This window comes from Malania oleifera, chromosome 1 (genome assembly GCF_029873635.1).
Source record: "Malania oleifera isolate guangnan ecotype guangnan chromosome 1, ASM2987363v1, whole genome shotgun sequence".
Classification (NCBI taxonomy): domain Eukaryota; kingdom Viridiplantae; phylum Streptophyta; class Magnoliopsida; order Santalales; family Ximeniaceae; genus Malania; species Malania oleifera.
In genome coordinates this window covers 43,007,912-43,026,969 of record NC_080417.1, presented here as the reverse complement: position 1 = coordinate 43,026,969, position 19,058 = coordinate 43,007,912, and positions in this window count along the sequence as shown.

Here is a 19,058-nt window from a genome sequence, read left to right as displayed (position 1 = left end):
GCTACTTTCCAATAGTCTTGAGAGGCGGGACGATGGTGGACTATAGTGAGTCTGTTGGAGAAGCAGAGAACCAGTTCTATAGAGATGACATGGAGCCGTTTCAAGGAAGTATTCTTTAAGAGATACTTCCAGGCTTCCATACGTGATGCAAAGGCGGATGAGTTCTCTATTCTGACACAGGGAGATATGACGGTGCACGGGTATGCTGCTCGGTATATAGAGCTATCCCATTTTGCGCCGTTTTTTTATCTCAAACGAGTACAAGAAGGCTTGGAGGTTCGAGAAGGGCCTGAGGAAGGACATCCGTAGATTAGTGGGTATGCTTGAGATCCGTGAGTTTTTGGTTTTAGTGGATAAGGCCACTATGATCGACGGGAACTGAAGAAGAGGCTAGTACCTTCTAGTTCTTAGTCTGGATCTCACCAAGGATCATGGAAGAAGAAGAACAAGGGCTCGGGTTACCGTCAAAATACTGAGTGCCAGAGTTCTCAGGTGAGTTAGATGGGTGACTATTGTATCAGGTGCCAAAGATGGCATAGTGGTGAATGCCAGCCGTTTGGGGGTAACTGCTACAACTGTGGCAAGTTAGGTCACATAGATCGGGATTGTCATGCACCAAAGAGGGGTACGCCCGCTTCGAGTTAGAATCGAGGAAGTAATCAGGTATCCCAGGGAACTTATTAGGCAAACACAGCTTCTGCAAGGGTATACTCACTTACTCCAGAAGATGCTGACCATGCCCGGAATGTGGTGATAGGTACTATGATGTTGCTTTTAAATAAAGATGTGGTTTTATTTGATTCAGGGGTGACTCATTCCTTTATATCTACTAACTTTGTAAAACTATGTGGGGTTAAGACCCGAGTCATGAATAAAGAATTGTTTGTAGTTACACCATCTAGGAGTGTATCATTCTGTAGGAGGATGTTAGAAAACTGCCCAGTGGTAATTTAGGGAAGACTACTACTGGCGAATCTTGTGGTATACGACATGTTTGCGTTTGATGTCATAGTGGGGATGGATTGGTTATCCTCCTATTATGTTGTGATCGACTGTCATGGAAAGGTGGTAGTGTTTAGACCTCCTGTGGAACAGGAGTACGAGTTTGTAGGATCATGTGTGCGTTTGATGCCATAGGTCCTATCGGCATTACAGGCGAGGAGGTTACTCATGGATGGATGTCAGGGGTACCTAACTTGTGTGAAGGAACCACCGCGGGATGAGTTTAAGCTTGAGGATATTCGAGTGGTTAACGAGTTCCCAGATGTGTTTCCCGAAGACTTACCTTGGTTACCTCCGGATTGTGAAGTGGAGTTTGCGATAAAGTTGTTGCCTGGTAAGGCATCAATCTCTAAAGTTCCGTACCGGATGGCTCCAACAAAACTTTCGGAGTTGATGGAGCAGTTGCAGGATTTACTGGACAAGGGCTTTATCTGACCGTGTGTTTTGCCCTGGGGAGCTCCTATTTTGTTTTTGAAGAAGAAGGATGGTTCAATGCGTATGTGCATTGATTACCATGAGATTAACAAGGTGACTAAAGAATCGTTACCCGTTGCCTCGTATTGATGATCTCTTTGAACAGCTGCAGGGGACGCAAGTATTTTCGAAGATTGACCTATGGTCAAGGTATCATCAGGTGAGAGTTCGATCTGAGGATGTTGTGAAGACTACTTTCTGAACCAGATATGGCCACTACAAGTTCTTAGTCATGCCTTTTGGGTTGACAAATGCTTCAGTAGTGTTCATGGATCTGATGAACAGGGTGTTCCATGAGTACCTGGATTAGTTTGTAGTGGTATTTATCGATGACATTGTGGTATACTCGAGAAGTTTGGAAGAGCATGAAAACCATCTAAGGTTGGTGCTATTCTGCGGGAGAGGAAGTTGTATGCCCGGTTGAAGAAGTGTGAGTTTTGGTTGAATCAGGTCACATTTTTAGGTCATCTCGTGTCTAAGGGTGGTATCTCAGTTGGTCCTAGCAAGATTGATGTTGTGGTCGACTGGGTGAGACCGAACAGTGTGCAGGAGGTTCGGTGCTTTCTAGGACTGGCGGGTTATTATCATCGGTTTGTGGAAGGATTCTCTAAATTGTCTAGGCCTCTGACACGATTGACCAGGAAGGGAGTGAAATTTGATTAGACCGAGGATTGTGAGCAGTGTATCCAGGAGCTGAAATAGCAATTTGTTATTGCTCCGGCTTTGACCATTCCTTCGCAGGATGGCGGTTTTGTGATCTATAGCGACACGTCTCTTAAGGGTTTGCGATGTGTGCTAATGTAACGGGGTAAGGTAATAGCTTATGCTTCTCGACAACTCATGAAATATGAGAAGAATTACCCTACGCATGATCTGGAATTAGCTGTCGTAATTTATGCATTAAAGATCTGGAGACACTACTTGTGTGGTGTGCAGTGCCATATTTTCACTAATCACAAAAGCCTCAGGTACATTTTCACGCAGAAGGAGTTGAACATGAGGTAGCGGAGGTGGTTTGAGCTGATCAAAGACTACAATTGCACCATAGGTTATCACCTAGGGAAAGCTAATGTGGTAACCGATGCATTGAGTCGAAAGTCAAAGCATGCAGCAGTATCAGCAGTGGTAGCTCAGCATCATATCAGACGAGATCTAGAAAGCCTTGGTATAGAGTTGGTGTTCGGTGATCATCGGGCTTTCATTGCTAGTTTGGTGATCCAGCCAACTTTGTTTAAGTGTATTAAAACCGCATAGGCTAGTGATGCGGAGTTGACTGAAATTGTGGAGAAAGTGCAGCAGGGGTTGGTTGCGGATTTTAACATTTCTGAAGGAGGGGTGTTGAGGTTTGGAACCAGGCTGTGTGTTCCAAATGACGACGAGATTAGAAGAACGATTCTGGAGGAAGCACATCGTTCTTTATATACGGTACATCCTGGCAGTACGAAGATATATCGGGATTTGCACGAGACCTTTTGGTGGAGTGGTATGAAAAGGTTGATTGCTCAGTTCATGGAGTAGTGTCTGACATGTCAGCAAGTGAAAGCTGAACATCAGAGGTCGGCAAGGCCGTTACAGCCCTTAGCTACTCCGAAGTGGAAATGGGAACATATTTCCATGGACTTTATGACCGGATTGCCACCAGCACTTCACGAGTAGAAGGCCATTTTGGTGATTGTGGACAGGTTGATGAAATCTGCTTACTTTTTACCAATGAAGGTTAGCTACCCTTTGAGTAGGCTAGCAGAATTGTACATGCATAAGTTAGTTAGAATGCACGGGGTACCGATGTCCATTGTGTCTGATCGAGACCCGAGGTTTACCTCTCGTTTCTTGAAGAGCTTGCAGGAAGCATTGGGGACGAAGCTTACTTTTAGTATAGCGTTCCACCCCCAGTTGATGGACAGTCGGAGAGGACAATACAGATCTTGAAGGATACGTTACGAGCTTGTGTTGTGTGTTAGACTTCAGTGGTGGCTAGATGTAGTTTCTTCCACTAGTAGAGTTTGCTTATAACAATGGCTTCCAGGCTAGTATCAAGATGGCACCGTTCGAGGCTCTGTGTGGTCAAAGGTGTTGGTCTCCCCTGTATTGAAGTGAGGTTGGTGAACGTCAGGTATTAGGACCTGAACTCATGCAGCAGGCATCTGAGAAGGTGGGTTTGATCCAGGATAGGATTAGATTGGCTTAGAGTCTGCAGAAGAGTTACACGGATGTTTGCCACTATGATTTGGAATTCGAAGTGGGGGGTAAGGTATTTTTGAGAATCGCTTCGATGAAAGGGGTGAAGAGATTCAAAAAGAAGGACAAGTTAAGCCCGAGGTATATCGGACCATTCGAGTGAGTGGGTCCAGTAGCCTACAGGATTGCACTACCCCCAGCACTCTCAAGAATTCACGATGTGTTTCATGTATCCATGTTGAGGAGGTACGTGTCGAATCCATCACATGTTATTAGTTACCAGAACTTGAAAATTGGGGATACTGTAGCGTACGAGGAAGTACCCATTTAGATTCTGGACCGTAAGGTTCAGAAGCTACGTACCAAGGATATATCGTTAGTGAAGGTATTGTGGTGGAATCACGAGGTTGAGGAAGCTTCTTGGGAATTGGAATTGGAGATACGCTGGAAGTATCCATAGCTGTTCTGAGTTGCGGTTTTGTTAGTAGAATCGGTGAGTATATGTATGTATTACCCTACTTTTGTATTGGGATAGGCGGTTAGTCATTGGGAGTGTGTATTATTGTAAACTCTTGAGACGGTTTATGTATGTAACCATGGTATTCCTCTGCCATAAGTGAGGGTGTGTATGTATTTTGACAAGGCTTCGATGTAAATAACGGCTTGTTCTTTTTAGAGTTGAGTGTGTGTTTGGTTGTGAATGAGTTCGTGAATGAGAGATTACAAATTTCGATGATGAAATTTTTGTAAGGAGGGGAGGTTGTAAGAACCCGAACTGTGATATATGGAATAAATAAATAAAAAGATAAGGGTTAAAAGGTAATTGAGCAGGCTTCGTCGACAAAGCTGGAATTCGTCGACGAGTGCCCTTCTGTTGTTCGGCGACGAAATGTAGGTGTTCGTCGATGTGGAGAAGCCGAGGGGTTTCAGGAAACCCAAAAAATCTTAGCCTCATCGACGAAGCCACCGCTTCTTCAATGAACTCCCTTCGTTGACTCATCGACGAAGATGCCGCCTCGTCGACGAGGTTGGTCGAGTCAAAGGGCTATAAATATTTTTTTCCATTGCTTAGAAGCTAAGAAATCAAAATCCTCTCTCTCTCTCTCTCTAGATTTCTTCACCTTACGTTGTTAGAATTGTCGATCCGACATTACTACGATGATCAGGGAAGGATTCTTTTCGAGATTTGCGGAACGGATCTTCGTTTCGAGCATTTTCGGGATTCAACTCAAAATCGAGGTAACGCTCAGTTTTCATTTATGTTCTGGTAGTTTTGTAGGGAATGTAATTATGAGTATGTTTAGTACTGTGAATTGTAGTTTTTGGGAACTCAGTTCATTATTTAGGAGCCATAGAGTTCGGGTTTGGATTTTTGGGGAAAGGTAAGGGGATTCTGTTTATATCAATTATTTTCGAAATCGAACTCAGTAGAACTGTGGTTCACGATCCTCTATGTGTTTTGGTTACTCATTTGGGGAAATCTAACGGGTAAAATTAGGGGTTTTGCATATTATAGTTTTGGGAAAAAGGAGGCATTGGGTTGCATCTCTGGTTTCATTGGAAAACCGTGAATATATTGTGATATATATATTATGTTATAAAGATGGTCGTGCCTTGACTTGTTTTAAACTGTATTTTGAAAATCATGATTGTTGAAATTACCAAATGAGTGTGGATTGATTTGTTATATGAACATGCATATGTTGTGGTTTTCTGAAATAAGATATAGGAACGGGGTTCCGAATTGTTCCAAGTTGTGAAAAAGTGTCTGGCTCTATATCTGAGGGTGTGAAATACCACTTGCCAGTGGGCAAGAGTGTCCAGCTCTATATCCCAGGGCGTGAGCCTTACCGATTGATCACCGAAGGGTGTGGATCCACCACTTGTACCAGTACGATGCCATGGGAGCCTAGGGCTACGCCATGTGCCGGGACACCATGTAATGCGTGCCGGCTTCGGGCCAAAGGGTGTGACCACATCAGTTACTTGATTATGTGTGTGTGCGTGATGAGCACTATACTAGAACTGTTTTGTGAAAATACTGGAATTGTATTGAACTGTGTGTGTTTTATGTCATGATAATACTCATATACCACACACCGATATAACTTGGATCTACCTTACTGAGAAATGTCTCACCCCTATCATACATACATGTTTTTCAGGTCCTCCGAGTAATCGGAACTAGCATCCTTGTGTTGGGAGCGTACTGATCGGTGTACTGCGTGAAGTACTTGTGTAAGTACTAGAACTATATCAGGTTGTTGTTTTGGGATTTGGATAGCACCCGAGTTTATGTTTTGTATTATGGAGCTTAGACTCTTTTTGTATAGACTCTGGTATGGTACAATGTATGTATAGAAAGAACAGTTTCCACTGCCTATTTGTCATATATGTGAATGTGTATAGGGTGTACGAGAACTCCACGGGGTCGGACCCTCATTCATTATGGTGTATCATTGGTGTTTTATATGATACAGGGACAGGTTAGGTTACTAATTCACCCTTGGGTCCCATTACCGAGTTCGAGGCGTGATACTCTACCCTCCTAGCCAAAGCAGCAATACGAGCTTGGACATCAGTTCCCTATTTGATTTCATATTTACCTCCACCACCACTTGCTCTAAGAGGTTGTACTGCCAATGGTGCCCGTTCAAATCATATATTCCATTGTTATGCACTTTCAGCTAGGTATTCAAAGAATGATAGTGCCTGATCCAGTTCCTTGCTAAAGAATTCCTCATTGCACATGGTCTGAGCAAACTGTTTGCATTGAGGAGTGAGAGCAGTCTAAAAATAGTTGACTAGCCTCCAAGACTCAAACCGATGATGTGGAGAAATGTTTATTGGCTTTTTGAACCTTTCCCAACAAGCTTGGAAAGTCTCTTCACTTTTCTGCATGAATTGACTGATTTGCTCTTGCAAGAATTGGGTTCTCTGAAAAGGAAAAAATTTATATAAGAACTCACACTGCATATCAATCTAGCTAGAAATAGAGTTAGGTTGTCACGCCTCAAACCCGCAAATGGACCCCAGGTGTGATTTTAGTAGCCTAACCTATCTTTGTATCATTTAAAACATACGTGATACTATATTGAATAAGGGTCCGACCCCGTGGGGTACACATAAACCCTATACATAATTACATACATGTTCATACACATAAAATACGCAGCGAAAATGTTCTTTCTATACATACATCATACCATACTAGAGTCTATACATAACTGGAATATACGTTCCCAAAATAAAGTACATACTCCGGGTGTCTACAAAACCCAATACTGACAACTCGGTTACAAAACTCATACTTACACAAGTACTAAACACAGCTAACAAACACCCATGCTTCCAGATACTAGGGTGCCAGATTCGACTACCCGAAGGACCTGAAAAAAACATTTGTATATTTGGGGTGAGACACCTCTCAGTGAGAAAGAAAGCAGGTTATATCAGTGTGTGGCATACAAGTGTTATTTTAACATAAAACATAACACGATACAGTTCCAGTATTGTCACAATTCAATTCCAATACATATGATACCAAATATACAGTTAGCGTCGTCACACTCAAGCACACGATACCCTACAACAACCAAAGCCTCATAGCGATATTGTTGTTAATATAGTGTCCACTTACACCCATCGGTGACCAGCCGGAACAAACTAGTGATATTTCACTCCCTCGGATATAGAGCTGGACACTCTTGCCCATGGTAATTAGCTGAGATATGGTGGCAACGTATGGTAATTAGCTGCCCCTAGCTGCTTTATAAAACCTGGAACAATTTTGGAACTCATGTTCCTATACTCATCAGCATACGGTAATAAGCTGCCCCTATCTGTTTTACAAAACTTGGAACATTTTACATACAATAGTTCATTCCACACTTATTTGAGCATACACAAATCACATCATTTTCAGTTCGAGAAATACAGTTTAATACAAATACAAGTACGGTCATCCCATTACTACTATTTTATACAACATATGATTTTCCAACCAAAATAGAGATGATACCCAAAGCCCCAAATTTTCCCAAAAACTATAACCCGAAAATCCCACATTTTCACCCCATAGATTTTCCCAAATAAGTAGCCAAAACATACATACGATCGTAAACTACATGTTTATCGATCCCGATTTCAAAAATAACTGATATAAAAAAATCCCCTTACCTTTCCCTAAATACCAAAATACTAACTCTACGGCTCCACAACTACAAACCGAGTCCCCAAAACCTAAACATCCAAGAACTATACTTCACTATAATTCTTACTACTACATATATACCGAAACGAAACTGAAATTAGACCCTTACCTCAGTTTTGGGTCAAAACCCGAAAATCCTCGAAACGAATTTTTGATCCACTATAAACGTAGAGATTCCCCTCCTGATCCATGTGGTAACATTGGATCGTAGATTCCAACAACTGACGACCTGAAATCCTAGAGAGAAAAAAAAGGGAGGATTCGAGTTCTAAAGAGAGAGAGAGAGAGAGAGAAAGAGAGAGAGAGAAAGAGAGGTTTTTGGTTTCTTAACCATTAAGCAAAACCAAAGATATTTATAAACAAGTTGACCCATCCAGACTCGTCGACGAGACAACGTCCTTGTCGATGGGCCGCGGAAGGAAGTTCGTCAACACAAAGGTGGCCTCGTTGACGAGTCTGAGATTTCAAGATTTCCCAAAATCTCTCAGCATCTCCTTATCGATGAGATACTGAATCTTGTCCCCAAGCTAAACAAGAGGCTTTGTCGACGAGAAAAGAAGCCTCGTCGATGAGTCCTATAGATTCTTGCCTTTTAAACTTTCCTTCTTTTTTCCACATTTATTTTATACACTTATCTCGGGTCGGGTTCTTACTACCTCCCCCCCTTACAAAAATTTCATCCTCGAAATTTGTAATCTCTCTTTTACCAACTCAACTACATACTCAAATGCATACCCGACTCTAGAAAGAGTCGGCGACAACCCACATAGCAACCCCGTCCCAAATACATACATACCCTCACTTATGGCGAAGGAATACTATGGTTACATACATACACTATTTCGAGAGCTCACACTATAATAAAACTCTCCTAGAGACTAACCATACAACGTTACTACAATAGCAGAATATTACATACATACATACCTACATACATACCCATACTGATCCTGCTACAAAGCTACTACTCAGAACAATTGTGGATGTTTCCAGTGTATTTCCGTCTCTAACTCCCAAGAAGTTTCCTCAACCACGTGATTCCACCATAATACCCTCACTAACGATATCTTCTTGGTATGCAACTTTTGAACTTTATGGTCCAGAATATGAACGGGTATCTCCTCTTACGCCAAAGCATCCCTAATCTCTAAAGATTCATAACTAATCACATGTGACAGATTCGGCATGTACCTCCTCAACATAGATACGTGGAACACAACATGGATCCTCGAGAGTGCTGGGGGTAGTGCAATCATGTAGGCCACTAGACCCACTTGTTCCGGTACATCGAAGGGTCCAATACACCTCGGGCTCAACTTGCCCTTCTTTCCGAATCTCATCACCCCTTTCATCAGAGCGATTCTAGGGAATATCTTACCCCCAACCTTGAATTCCAACTCACGACAGTGAACATCCGCGTAACTCTTCTACCAAATCTGAGCTGATTTAATCCTATCCCTGATCAATCTGACCTTCTCAAAAGCCCGCCATACTAGTTCGGGCCCCAATATCTGTCGTTCACCGACTTCATCCCAATATAGAGGAGACCAACACCTCCGACCATGCAATGCCTCGAACGGTGCCATTCCAATACAAGCCTGGAAGCTATTGTTATAGGCAAACTCCACTAATGGTAGAAACTAAATCCAACTACCACCTGAAAACAAAGGTGTAGTCCCAAGAGGAGGGGTGAATTGGGTTTTAAAATTTTATTTTAACTCCTTTAATAAAACTTAACTTTTTGTTGATAATGCACAACAACTTAATTCTTTTTATTCAATCCACAACAACACAAACATTCAATCAAACAAATTAACCAAGCCAATCAATTATAAAACATTCAATTAAGATATGCTTTGCAACTTAATGGAAATTCTCAGCTTTTTCAACTTGTGTGCAGCCCTGTTTATATAAATTTGAATCAAGCCCAATATATATGAAATTTTTCTTTCAATTTGATATCCAATACAACATCCAATCACTTTTTCTAAATACTTAGACCTTAAATAAACTTTAAGTTATAGAGTCTTGCGGTGTTGAATCAATCAACGTACTACTTTATAGTTTCCGCAAAAGATTGATCAACTAACGTACTCCCTTTCGGTTTTCACAATCCCAAAAATAAATTAATCTTAAGTTTATTTAATATCTAATCCACATAGTGTATATGATTTAGATATTTAAAACATCCACGCAGTTTTATATGTGCTAAAAATAAAGAGAGTAAAGAAAAGAGAGAGTGAGACTGGGATTTTTACAAGGTTCAGCTTATACCCAGCCTACGTCCTCGTCTTTGGAAAACCACCAAAGGATTCACTAAACCAGTTCCTTTTTTGGGCGAAACAACACCGTTACACACTCCTTCAGTAGGCTAAAGCCCGCTTCTCCAAGTGATATCCTCTCACTCGGTCACACTTTCAATTAGTCTAGAGTCCGCCTCTCTAAGTGATACCCCACGCTTAGACAACGATCCAAACACCTTGGAATATACAAGAACTACAATAAAACACAAGATTCAAGCTACATACAATAGCACTCTCAAAACAAAGTATATTAGTACACTTTCAGCATAATATACTTCAAAATAAATAACAATATGGAATTTTAACTTGAAACTCAAGGGAGTATATCACCAATTAATTCTTTCTATGATTGAAATATTTAGAATTTGATTGCTCAATTCCGGTGGAAGAAGATCAACAAAAACTCGGTTAGAAATTCATGCACAATATGTGAGCTTAAGAGCCTTTGAATGATGAGAACAGTTGGGTGAGTATTGAGTGCTGAATTTGATTCTTGGTAATTAATTCAATGATCTTAAGGCTTATTTATAGACTTGAAAAAGTATGTAACTTGATCCCCAAGTGACTTGGAGAATTTCCTAAGTTTTCACAAAGTTTGTGCCCCAAGCAATCTCATTTATAAAATTTGTCCGTTATAAAAATTTAAAATCTGTCGCGTGGTAGTAGACTGGCACTTTTGGTCAATCGCCTATCCAGTTATTTTAAAATAAGGAGCTTTTAATAGATAAAAATGTACCTCAATGCGGATGTAGAAAAATTAACAACATTTGGAAAATCCTCTTTTTGGTGCTTTTCATTCCAAAAATGATTCTAACTTTTTTGAAATAATTTTTGACCTTATAAAAATATTTTCCAAGTATGTTAAAACGTATCTAGGTCCAAGAAATTAACCTAAGAGTTTAATGCATCCATATTGAAATTATTTGAAGTACTTACATGAAATTGCCTATAGACTCTTTTAAATTTTCAATTCTTGAATTCCTTGAAGTCTTTATACTTGCTTCATTTTTCTTTGAGCTTTCATAAAGTTATCTTTAATCCTTATGCTCTCATTATCTTCAAATTTTATCTTTGAATCCATTTTTGAATCCATGCTTTAAGCTTCATATTGATCATCCTTTTTTGAAATATAAGCTTTCATGGATCCTTCTAAACACTTGACCTTGCATTCATCATTGAATCCTGAAATGACATCACTTAACCAAATATGTTAAGTTCCATTTGTTTGTTAGCATCAAAACAGGATGTTAGGCCTTATAAAACCAACAATCTCCCCCTTTTTGATGATGACAAACAAGGAGCAAAATTTTGAGTGAGCCTTAAAAAGACTCCCCCTTTCAATAAGCATCATCATAACTGTTAGCCCTAACAACTACACTATCTTGGTTTATATGTTTTGATGATATTAACCTATTTGTTGTTCCTAGTATTTTCCATCCTTGCAGATCTTATCTAGTACAGGTACAAAGTGTTGGATACACGGAGGTACCAAATCAGAAGCAAAGATCGGGCCGAGTAGACATCAAATAGAAAAATCGGAAGGACACTGACTCAGAAGCACCAAAGCACATCCCGAAGTTTTAATTGTATATAAATTAATTGTAATAAGGGTTGTTTTAGTGAGTGCGTATTGTAACTCTTGCAAACACATGAGGCATATAGGATCTGCACAAAAGTAACAAACTCACAATTCATAGTTTTCAAAGTAAAAACAAAGAGTTTGTCAAAATAATCCTATACTTAATTAAGTTTTCAAAATGGGACAAGTGTTAAGTAATATATGAGTTATAAACATTTTCATAACTTGGTCCCGATTTTACAAAACTAGCTCTACGTCCTAAAGCTCTAAAAGTCAAGCATATTTTCAATAAAGGACATACTAAGCATACAAGATATTGAAATGAGTTTTCTAATATGTTTTCATAAAACAAGATATCTTATATTCATGAGGAAACTCACTTGGACAAGTTTTAATCTTCATTAGACTCAATATATTTCATATACTTTTGTTCAAGAATATTTTAAGCCATTAAAACGCTTTTGACAAGGAAAAACAAAGCAATCGTCACTACCATAGTGCAGCCTTGAGTCTTGAATACTTTTTGGTATTTTAGGCATAACTTTTTCTAGAAAATTCCAAATGGGACGATCTTGGTGTCCTTGGAAAGAAAAGACAAAATTCCACAACTTTCATGTAGATAACATTTTCTAATTCAAGGACCTCATTGATGAACATAGGGGATTCGACGACGAGATGCAGTATATGTCTAGTCGACGAGTGCAGGGCCTAGTCGACAAGTCCACCAGGCAGAATGACGCTAACGGGCGGAAAACAGCTAGTTTACCAAATAAAATATATTTTCTTCCCCCCATCGGCTAGTTAACGACTCCTAAGGCTCTTGGGTTATAAATACAACCTATTAGACTTGTATTAACATGGTTTTGAAGGTCTTTGATCATTATTAGTAAAAAACATCATTTTATACAAAACCTAGCACATTGCATATTAGTTCTTCATTACATGTGCTCATTCTCTCTTACTTACTTATTGTGTTTGATTCAATTCTTGAGAGAATAATGTGAGGTTTGAGTTGTAAATCATATTTGCTCATTGTAAGGAGCATTCTTTGTAATCTTCCATCTTCTTGTGAAAGGTTCTTTGTGAACCAAGTTGTAAGGTTCTTTGTGAACTGAATCGGTAAAGGCTCTTTCTGAGTGGTAGGGATTTGTTCCCGAGTTTGTAAGGCTTGCTCTACTGTGGAAGGAGCGATTATAGTGGATTATGGAATCCTTGGCTTGGTGTTAAGGCGTGGACGTAGGCTTGGTGCCGAACCACGTAAAAATACCGGTGTTGTTCTTTCTCTCCCTTACACTCTTTATTTTCTATCTTGTGCATGATTTATATTTATATTACGATATAATTTCTTACATCTTTCCAAGATTTTTTATTTTGTATAAAAATATGTATTCTGTGAAAAGAGTCTATTCACCCCCCCCCCCTCTAGACTATATACTCCGGGCTGGGACAACCAACAATAACTATTTGCAAGATCAATATCAATGTCAAAAACTCTTTTACAATCATGCTCATCACTTCATTCAAGTTCAAGTTTATCAATCAATATCAAATACTTCTCCTTCTTTTGATATATATTATCTTCATGCTCAATTTTTGCAAAACCATGCTCAATTTTTGCTTAAAACTTCTCCCCCTTTTGACATTAATCAAAAAGAGAAAAAAAAAATGATTAAGTTCAAATAAAATCACTTTTTGAGCATATCATCAAACATGCATATCAAACATATGTGCACACTCAATTTATTATTTTTCAATATAGCATATGTAGTGTGTTTTAATAGTCATGTATATGAGTTGTAACATCTTTACTAACAGCTTTTTCCCCCTTTGACATTATTCAAGATATCAATTGTTGATTTTATGATACCAATTTAAAATTTAATTCATGATATCAATTTAAAATTTTATTAATTCATGATACCAATTGATTAATAGGGAAACGATCATAATATAAACAATAAGTCATAACACTCCCCCTGAATTCAATACATTCAGTTTTGTTACCAATTATGCTTTTATCATCTCATGTTTCAAAACATTGATCATGTATCAAATATCAATATCATGTCAATATCATCAATGTCATACCATGCTTATAGATATAATCATACTTGTCATACTCAAAAACAAATTGAACTTTTAGATTGTGATACCAAGTGAGGTTTTAAATTTTGTTATCAATTAAAATATTCATGGATACCAAAGTACTTTATAGATACCAAGGCCATTATCACATCATGCATAGCTCATGGATACCAATATAACTATTATATCTTTCATAGTTAATAGATATCAATATAAAGAGTAGTAAGTTTATTCATGTGATTCATCAATAGCATGCATGGTCAAGAATTAATCTCATATCAAAATTCATGCTTATGCTCAATAATCTCATGCTCAAATTTTCAACATAGTGAGCCATAAATTATCAATATAAGTCAAGTCAAGTCAAGTCATACACATGTAGCATATAGCATATCAACACATCACATAAGCAGTGAGCATATCATTATCATTTGCTTTGTATTACAATTTTGCTCAAGTTGTTTCTTATTCTCAAATATCTTTTCTTAAAATAAAAATAAAAATAAAAAAAACTTATGCAGTAAGCTCAGATTTTCTTTTGATTTTAAAACTTTCTTATTTAAGCTTGTATGACTCATCCTATGATTTTGGCTAACAATGTTATTTATGTTTTTATGTATTTCAATAAACACTTTGAGATTTTCAAGGCTTTTTATCTAGGTACCTGTACCTTTTTGGGTCTAGTAGGTTTCACAAGGGATGTTTCTTTTACTCTCCATATTTGTTTAATCTTCACACCATTTCTTTTAAATGGACATTCAAACTTCATATATATCTTTTTTTCTTACATTGATAGCATATGGTGTTAGTGTGGGCATTAGAAGATGTGCTAGCATAATCTTTGGATGCTTTTGAAAAATATCTCATGTAAAGACTCTTTTTCCTTATATTTTCAATTCCATTAAAACTAATGCCTTCTTTGTTCAACGACATTCTTTGTGAGCCTATCATTTTGTCAAAGTTTTCCTTTCCTTTTGTGAAGTTGTAAATGATATTTTCTTTATCTTTAATTTGATTTTTGAGATCATTTATCTCAATATCTTTCTTGTCCTCAACATTCTCTTGAGATTTCTCTAATTCTTAAGACATTTTTCTAATCTTATCCTTTAATTCAGAAATATATATGTCTTTCTCATATTCCATAGAGGATAGGCATTAAAGGTCTTTTATTTTATTCATCATCTTTTCATTCTTACTTTCTAATTTCTTGATTTTCAATTCTCTTTCATTTTTAGCAAGATTTTTAGATTCTAACTCCTTTGTCATAGCTTCATTCTTACTTTCTATTTTCTTGATTCTTGAATCCTTTTCTCTTTCAATAGTTTTAAGGGATTCTAACTCTTTTATTATACCTTCATTTTTATTCTTCAATGAAGTATATCATTTAGTCACATTAATTTACATCTTATGCACCTTGAATAAGTCATTTTGAAGTTCTTCATAAGATGACATGCTCTCATAATCGGATTCATTAAATGAATCACTATCATATTCATTATCCGATTTGGATGAGGAACATTGTTCTTTTATCATCATCCCATGCCATGAAGCAAGTATAAGCAACCTCTTGGTCACTTGATTCACATTTTGAACTACTTGTGCTCAAATTATCCCAAGTAGTAGCTTTTATGGCCTTTTTGTTTTTTCTTTTTAGACTCTTTCTTAAGCAGTGGACATTTTGATTTTATATGTCCAGCTTTGTTGCAATTATAACATGTAGGAATTTTATTTTTTGATTTCTTTTTGCTAATTTCTTCTTCTTCTTCTTCATCTTATTCAGATTTGGATTTTCATTTGAAATTATTTTTCCTTCTTAGTATTCTTGCTAGCTTTTTGGATATATAGGCTAATTCATCTTCATCCATTTCTTCTTCACTACTAGAGTTTGAAGCTTTGAAGGCTATAGAATCTTGGGCTTTAATTTTTCCACTTCTTTCATTCATTGTCATTTCGTATGTGAGGAGAGAACCTATAGGTTCATCTAAGGAGGTGTTTTTCAAATTTCTTCCTTCCGTTATGGCAGTGACTTTTGGTTTCCATATAGATGGCAGGCCTCTAAGAATTTTTCTTATCATCTCATAAGTAAAGTAGGTTTTTCCTAAGGCATTTAGAGAATTTATTATGTGAGTGACCTAGTGTACATATTATTTATGGATTCATCTGGGTTCATCCTAAAAACTTCATATTCGCTTGTAAGCATATCAATCCTATTATCCCTAACATATATAGTGCCTTCGTAGGTTACTTCTAGCTTGTTCCATATTTTCTTGGCCAATTTGCAAGCCATTACTCTATTAAATTCATTCATATCAAGGACACAATATAAAACATTCATAGCACTAGAATTAACTTGCAGCATTTTGTGATCTAAGTCAGTCATATCCTTTTTCTCCTTAGGAACTTGTTTTCTATCTACTAGTTTAAGGGGAATTAGGTCACCATCCGTGACAACCTCCCAAGCTTTTCAAATCATAGTTTGAAGGTAAATTCTCATATGTTGTTTCCAAAAAGTATAGTTCAAACCACAAAAGATAGGAGGTCTAGTTGAGGATTTCCCTCTCCAAAGGGAGCTACGCCTATGTGAGCCATTAAGATCTTTTTATAGCTACTAATTAAGATTTGTTATAACCTGACTCTGATACCAATTGAAAACAAAAGTGTAGTCCCAAGAGGGGGGGTGAATTGGGTTTTAAAATTTTCTTTTAATTCCAAAACTTAACCTTTTGTTGATAATGCACAACAACTTAATTCTTTTTATTCAATCCACAACCACACAAACATTCAATCAAACAAATTAACTAAGCCAATCAATCATAAAACATTCAATTAAGATATACTTTGCAACTTAATGGAAGTTCTCAGCTTTTTCAACTTTTGTGCAGCCATGTTTATATAAATTTGAATCAAGCCCTGTATATATGAAATTTGTCTCTCAATTTGATATCCAATACAACATCCAATCACTCTTTCCAAATACTTAGACCTTAAATAAACTTTAAGTTAAAGAGTCTTGGGGTGTTGAATCAATTAACATACTACTTTATAGTTTTCACAAAAGATTGATCAACTAACGTACTCCTTTTTGGTTTCTGCAATCCCAAAAATAAATTAATCTTAAGTTTATTTAATATGTAATCCACGTAGTGTATATGATTTAGATATTTAAAACATCCACTTAGTTTTATATGTGCTGAAAATAAAGAGAGTAAGGGAAAGAGAGAGTGGGACTGAGATTTTTATGAGGTTTGGCTTATACACAACCTATGTCCTCACCTTTGGCAAACCACTAAAGGATTCACTAAACCAGTTCCTTTGTCGGACGGAAGAACACCGTTACACACTCCTTCAATAGGCTAGAGCCCGCCTCTCCAAATGATATCCCCTCACTCGGTCACTCCTTCAGTTAGGCTAGAGCCTGCCTCTCTAAGCGATACCCCACGCTTAGCCAACAATCCAAACACCTTGGAATGTCCAAGAACTACAAGAAAACACAAGATACAAGCTGCATACAATAACACTCTTAAAATAGAGTAGATTAGTACACTTTTAGCACAATATACTTCAAAAGTAAACAATAATATGGAATTTTAACTTGAAATTCAAGAGAGTATATCACCAATTAATTATTTCAATGATTGAAAGGTTTAGAATTTGATTTCTCAATTCCAGTGGAAGAAGATCAGTAAAAACTCAGTTAGAAATTTGTGCACAATATGTGAGCTTGAGAGCCTTTGAATGATGAGAACAGTTGATTGAGTATTGAGTGCTGAATTTGATTCTTGGTAATTAATTCAATGATCTTTAGGCTTATTTATAGACTTGAAAAAGTGTGTAACTTGATCCCCAAGTGACTTGAAGTATTCCTTAAGTTTTCACAAAATTTGAGCCCCGAGCAATCTCATTTAAAAAAATTGTTCGTTATAAAATTTAAAATTTGCCGCGTAGCAGTAGACTGACACTTTTGATTAGTCATCTGTCCAATTATTTTAAAAGTGCGTTAGGGTGGTAGTCGCTTGGTGGAGCACTGGCAGTCTACTGGTGGGACACAGTCAGTCTACTGGTGGAACATAGTCAGACTGTTGTTAGGCTATTGTTAGCTTCGAGTACCCTTAAGTTTTTTTATCATAACTTTTACTATGTAACTCTAAATTTGACAATATTGGTGTCAAAAGAAATCTAAGAAAACATACTACAACTTTTATGTTGAAAAAATTTTAAAATAAGGAGTGTTTAATAGAGAAAAATGCATCTTAATCTGGATGAAGAAAAATTAACAACATTTGGAAAATCCTCTTTTTGGTGCTTTTCATTTCAAAAATGATTCTAACCTTTTTGAAATAATTTTGACCTTATAAAAATATTTTCCAAGTATGTTAAAAGGTATCTAAGTACAAAAAATTAACCTAAGAGTTCCATGCATCCATATTGAGATTATTTGAAATACTTACATGAAATTTCCTATAGACTCTTTCAAATTTTCCATTCTTGAATTCCTTGAGGTCTTTATACTTGCTTCATTTTTCTTTGAACTTTCATCAAGTTCTCTTTAATCATCATGCTCTCATGATCTTCAAGTTTTATCTTTGATTTAAGTTCAAGTTTATCAATCAATATAAAATACTTCTCCTCCAAGATCTATATCATCCTTTCTGACTGGCCATCAGTCTGGGGGTTGAACGTTGTACTAAAAGTAAGTTTCTTCCCCAGTGCTTCCTGTAAACTCTTCTAGAATCAAGAAGTGAATCTCTGGTCTCGATTTGAAATAATGGACACTGATACCCCGTGCATTCTAACTATCTCTAGCATGTACAAATCTGCTAACTTACTCAAAGAGTAGCTAACCTTCATCGGTACAAAGTGAGCAGATTTAGTCAACCTGTCCATGATTACCCAGATGGCATTCTGCCCGTGTAGTTCTGGTGGTAACCCGGTGACAAATTCCATGGAGATGTGCTCCCATTTCCACTTCGGAACACTCAATGGCTGCAATGGCCCTGCCAGTCTCTGATGTTTAGCTTTCACCATCTGACACGTCAAACACCGTTCCACAAACCGAGCAATCTCCCTCTCCATGCCACTCCACCAGAAAGATTCACATAAATACCGATACATCTTTGTACTATCCAGATGTACCGTATACAAAGAACAATGCACCTCCTCCAGAATCGTCCTCTTTATCCCCTCGTCGTTTGGAACACACAGCCTAGTCCCAAATCTCAGCACA